The sequence below is a fragment of the Triturus cristatus genome, chromosome 2_2 (assembly GCF_964204655.1).
Source record: "Triturus cristatus chromosome 2_2, aTriCri1.1, whole genome shotgun sequence".
Taxonomy (NCBI): domain Eukaryota; kingdom Metazoa; phylum Chordata; class Amphibia; order Caudata; family Salamandridae; genus Triturus; species Triturus cristatus.
This window is the reverse complement of record NC_140582.1, coordinates 1166876177-1166882367: the sequence shown is the minus strand read 5'-3', so window position 1 is coordinate 1166882367 and position 6191 is coordinate 1166876177. Positions and strand designations below refer to the sequence as shown.

Genomic DNA, 6191 nt, shown 5'->3' with positions numbered 1-6191 from the left:
CTGGGCCTGGAGAAAGGAAGCTCCTCTTCCAACTCAGAGCAGGTGCACTCCCCCTCAAATCTTTGACAGCTAAGTGGATAGGTGGATCTTGTGATAGCTGCCCTGTTTGTGGTATTACCAAAGAAACTATCGGTCACTTTTTATTTTCTTGTAAACCTTATGCGGTTCCAAGACGTATCTGGTTGTCCCCGATGTGTAAAAACCTAGGGACAAGTAGTAGTATTGTAGCTCTGCGTATTATATGCACTAGCACTTTGACTTGGATTTCAGTAGCCACCGCAAAGTATTTAGGATGGGCATGGTTGATTGGACAGAGATTGCTAGTCACTTGACTATTCTCTTGATCAGACAGAGACTGCTAGTCATTTGACTATTCTCTGCTATGCTAATTTTCTCTGCATTTTTATCCTGTATGTCATTTTTAAAATTACTTTTACTTAAATTATTTCATTACTCTTTATAACCTACCATTACTAACGGAACAGTGCATTCTATTTATATAGGTTTAGCAACCAAGTCAGAAAACTTTAAGAAGTATGTTTTGAATTTTGATGCCATTGATTGGAATTTAATTCTATTTTAAAATGTTGTATGTATTGTTTTTATTGTAATTTGTATTCTGCTTTTATGAATGAAATTCGAATAAAGCATACTTTGACTTGCACTTGTAAACTAAAATTCCCATAGAGTACCACCCTATCCACACATTTGCAAAGATTCACAAGTGCAGGTGGTATACATGATCATTGTTCTGTGCGCTCTACAGAGAGACTTTATTGAAATCTTTCAGGAGTGCAAGGTTGGGGACGTTACTCCCAAGGGAAATAATGCTTTGCTAATCAATACATACCCTTGTGTTCAGAAGGGTTACCAACCCTGCACCATCCAACCCGATGAATTACGACCACAAGTGAATACTCCTGGGGTGCTTTATTCCACATTCCAATTGGATAATCGCTCTACAGAGAGGCCACGGATTGGATGTCCATATGGTCTGAACACCTTTTTGACCCACTGACGGGCATTGAGGGAACATCGCGCTGCCTTCAGCGTCAGTTGCGTCCGCTATAAGCATCAGGATGTTTTCAATTCAAAGCATGCACTATACAAGAGTAATATAATGCCAGGGCAAAATTGGAGAGCCTGCTAGAGACCCGTCTCAGTACCTGCTTTTTTAGAACTGCCACCGGGCAGGACCCGGTCCACTTAAAGCTCTGGGCTCAAAAATACTATGGTCTGGGTTCGGATGTGTTGCTGGTTATAAGGGGTAGAGAAATGTGTGCGTCCTTCGAATCACGACACAACTTGCTCGTAACTTTGTGCGGCACATTCTCCTCTTCTTCAATCCAATCAAACTGAAAACAGGTTTGCTCGGAGCGTCCTCCAGTATGATAAAACTGCAGTGGTGTAATAAACCAATTTCAAGTTTATTTAGGTCTTTTTACGCTGGGTGTTTTGAATAGGTCTGTGATGCTATCTGCCACTTCTGAGCGCTAAGCCTGATAATAAACAAGTTTATGGTTCTAGTCGAGTTACAAAGTGTATGTAGTCTGATCGGAATGAAGGCTGTGCCCAAATTCTCAATATATCCACACCGTCAAGTGCTTAGAAGCCAATATGAAGCGCTGTAAATACCACAAACTTCCCACTGATGTCCTAAACATGTTTTCTTTCATATATTTGGCGAGAGAAGCAAGGGTAAAACGTCTGCTTCTGCTCTTTTTTTAAAACAAAGGGTTGGACCTCACAGTGCTGACGTTTTTAAAATATAAGCTTCTTCCTCTAAATTGCTTTCAGTGCTCCTTCGTCCATACATTCAAATATGCCTGACTTTCACACGGTGCCGCGGTCTGCTCAAACAACAGAAACGGGGATGGGACAGAAAAGAGAGAGAGGAGACGGAAAACAAACAGCTGTGCTCCTTCGTCCATACATTCAAATATGCCTGACTTTCACACGGTGCCGCGGTCTGCTCAAACAACAGAAACGGGGATGGGACAGAAAAGAGAGAGAGGAGACGGAAAACAAACAGCTGTGTGTGGCAGACGAGTCCGATGCTTTGGAATTGCTCAAAAGCGGCACTGTTTGTTTGACCGGAAGCTCTCCGCAAAAAAGCTGCGCGAACCTCGCACGCAGAGTGTGACTCTGTGGCTGGCGTCACTTGTTACAAACTGTAGCCCCCTGGTCACAGTGTACGCAAGAGTGTATCCTCCCCTAAAATAAATGGCCGTATGTGACGCTGCAGCATGTATGGGACATTACGGGGGTCACGGGGACACAGAGTACGATTAAAAGAAGTAACGGCTGCACTTAACTCTACACCTTGTGAGTTTATTCTCTTTATGTCGTTCAGAATCCAAAATGAGGGTGAGACAGGCAGGGGAGAGAGAGTAGAGGAAATGTAAACAAGCGTGCGTGGACAAGCTAATTAGAAACAGATGGCCCCTGCACGCCGCTGCTCGCTCCCGCAAGGCGGATGCCGCCACACACACGAGTGTTAGGAAAGTGCAGACCGATTCCAAAAGGTCATCTCCTAGTGCAACGCATGCGCGCTGCGCTAGGCTCGACCTAAAAATACCGAAATACAACATCCTGCAAATAGTTAACACTCTTAGGGAACGCAATATTAAGATAAGCAGGTGATGGATTACCTTAACTTTCTTTTACACTTATCGTTCAGAAATCGATCAGTGTGTTTGCCTGTAAAGCAGAGGACATGAAAACAGGGCCCGAAACGGACCCGTTTCAATGTCCATTTTTAAATAGTACCTGATCTGAGATCAGGAGGGACCCAGTCCACTTAAAGCCCTGGGGTCGATCTTTTGCTGGACATTGGGGGTACATTAAAATCTGTTAAGGAATTTAAAACAGATGAGTTAGTGTCTGCAATGAATAGATACCAGTTTGTTTGCAAGCCGCAGTACCTTGAATGTATCACTTATGTCCACTTACCATTTTTTAAGGGCCACATTTTCCATTACAACAGAACGCTCTGTGTATAATGTGTACAGTTTGGAAACCCAGCCCCTCCAACTGTTAAGAGTTTATCATGTGCGTCAGTGGAAGGAACTCCGCAGCTTCCCAGTGAATGAGTCCCATGTTGCGGTGGTCGTTGGTGGATTCTAAATTATTATTTTTATTATTTTATGTTTTTTGAAGTGTTAAATAGCGTGAAATTTACCCGAGGGCATGGGAGCGCTTTACATGATCACCAGTTGCGTTACAGACACATTCATTTTTTTAGGCACAGGGAGAGGAAGTGATTTGCCCAGAATCACAGGATATTTGAGCCGACGCCAAGACTTTTCTTTTCGGCAAGCCACCGCAACTTGTACCGTCCAGTGCCCCCGCCAGCGCTGCTGCCACCTACAGCACCAACAAATACTAAGATCACACTCCTCCTGCAAGTGTGACATTTCCGACTATTTCTGATTCCCAAAGGTTGACTGGCCTGGCTGGATTATGAATATTTTACTGTCTATTGAATCTTTAAACGCTGTGTCGATGTGCTCTCCTCAAACAAACAATCAGCGCCACCGTGTGGTCAACAATGCCACTGCCCTGCGGCCACAGCAGAGTTATTTTCTGATGCTTGAAGCTTAGGCATTTATTTAGAAGTCTTGAATTCTTTCGGAAAGAAGAGGGCCCTTTGTCCGGTTTCACAGGAGAGTGGGATGCCAACGGCGAAAGTGCAAGTATGGCGACTTCGCTACTGCGCTTTGGGATTGTGACTACTACCGAACGAAAGTAAGGACACTTATCTGATACAACTAGCACAAGTTGGCCGGTAGCAATAGATCTGAACACATCTATTGCACCTCCTTCCTTTTAGACTGAGTCGGTCATGTAGACATTTGTCGAGGTTCTTTGGCACCGACTTTCTCCGGGCTCTTACAGACATGGCATTCTCTCACTACCTTTCCCCGGGCTATTACAGACATGGCATTCTCTCACTACCTTTCCCCGGGCTCTTACAGACATGGCATTCTCTCACTACCTTTCCCCGGGCTCTTACAGACATGGCATTCTCTCATTACCTTTCCCCGGGCTCTTACAGACATGGCATTCTCTCACTACCTTTCCCCGGGCTCTTACAGACATGGCATTCTCTCACTACCTTTCCCCGGGCTCTTACAGACATGGCATTCTCTCACTACCTTTCCCTGGACTATTGCAGCTGAGACATGGCATTCTCTCACTACCTTTCCCCGGGCTCTTACAGACATGACATTCTCTCACTACCTTTCCCCGGGCTCTTACAGACATGGCATTCTCTCACTACCTTTCCCCGGGCTCTTACAGACATGGCATTCTCTCACTACCTTTCCCTGGACTATTACAGCTGAGACATGACATTCTCTCACTACCTTTCCCCGGGCTCTTACAGACATGGCATTCTCTCACTACCTTCTCCATGAGTTTGTCAAGAAATAGGAACCAGACGTTCTGACGCAGCAGCCGTTTTGTGGCCACGGTGCCTTGTGGCTGCCATGTGCCCTGTTCAACAACTTGGATCTGAGTGAGCGCGGGATAACTAGGCATGTTTCTCAGAGTGTGAGCACTTTCAGGTGACTGCACGCGTGTAACCTGGTGACCATAAGTTCACTTACAAGCATAATGACTAATGGAGTACCACTTTCGTACCCCTAAATCAGTAAGCCCGTACACTGAATGATGTTTTACTATCATGAGAGTATTTATTTTGGAAAAGTAACCTACAAATCATGTGAATCTGAATATATACACAACTAAGCAGATGTTGTTATGTGATGTTACGTTACATTATGTGTATTTGTAATGCACATTATCACCCACGAGGGTATCCTGACGCTGAGCAGGCGTGTGCACCCAGCCCAGCCCAGAGCAGGTTAGTTGATTGAAAAACCAGGCTTCCAGAATTCAAGACGAGAGGAGGAGGCTTTGATGTGGAGTGGGAGGTCATGCATGCTTTAGGAGTCATGTAGGAGAACGCCCATCCTCCTGATTGGGTTCTGTGCATGCGTGGAATGTGGGCTAGTAGGGGTCACGTAGAGGGAAAGGTGTCTGGGTGATTGGTGGAAAGAGATGCAACTGTTCAAGTGAGTGGGGTCTAAGTTGTGTAGTGCCTTGAAAATGCGTATGTGAGGAGCTTGAAATGAGTACGTTTGTTTATCGGGAGCCAGTGGAGCTCCCCAAGTGTGGTGTGATGTGAGTGGTGTGTGGGAGATTAGGGATGAGTCTGGCTGCCTAGTTCTGGATGGTTTGTAGTCTTCTTTTGAGTTGCCTGGTACTTCTGGCATAGAGGATGTTCCTGTAGTCCAACTTGATGGTGACTTGGGCATAACTGATGGGTTTTCTGGTGTTGCCTGGTAGCCCTATGAAGATATTTCTCAGTGTTAGGGAATGTCTCTTTTTGGTATGGTCACACCCATGTTTTTGGACTGATGCTGCTGGTGTTTTGACTGTGAGTTCACTGAGGCCTGCCAACCAGGCCTCAGTGCCAGTGCCCAAACCACAAAATGTGTATGTTGAATTGGTTATACCAAATTGGTTTAAGCTAACTTGCATGTAAGTCCTTAGTATATGGTACCCAGAGCACACGTTAGTTACCTCAGGGATTGCAGCACTGGTTGTGCCACCCAGAGTATGGCACAAGTAAAATGAGTCTCCTAGTCTTCCATTGCAGACTCGAAGAGCAGGTTTAAATTGCTGGCCCAACTTTGCCATTTAGAGAAATGGCAACGCCAAACCTCCCTCTGCAATATGTGTAAGTCACACCTATGGCCGGCCTACCGAGCCCTAAAACAGAGTGCAACATATTTTACAGGCTGAATATATATTTTACAGGTTCTGGCAGTAAAAATACGAAACTGTTGTTTTTACTGTGGGATGACTTGGTCACTCCATTGGCAAGTACAGGGTTAGAAACTGACCCCTCAGCTGTGCTAACTCCTGAACAGTACAACCAAAGTTGATACTCCAAGTTATCAAACAACTCGTTACATTAAGCTAGACGTCATCCATCCTCCAACACCCGACATCGGAGGGCAGTCGTCTTCCAAGTCTCCTGGTCACCCCTGAGTAACATAGACTCTGTCTGCTCTGCTTGCAGGTACCTCTCATCAAGAATCATCCTCGGATTCCATCGGACACTTCTTCCTTCCTCCACAGCGGCACTTATCTGAAGTCCTCTGTTGGGTTCGACAGCGGTT

General features: G+C 45.3%; 1 long non-coding RNA gene across 1 annotated transcript in view; it reads left to right on the top strand.

Annotated features, from left to right (window-relative positions):
* Nucleotides 1–3636: 3636 nt before the first annotated feature.
* Nucleotides 3637–6191, top strand: part of LOC146863303 (uncharacterized) — an 84453-nt gene continuing 81898 nt past the window's right edge. Inside the window, exon 1 of the long non-coding RNA XR_014978593.1 lies at nucleotides 3637–3747. This is a non-coding gene — a long non-coding RNA (uncharacterized LOC146863303). The remainder of the gene's footprint in view (nucleotides 3748–6191) is intronic.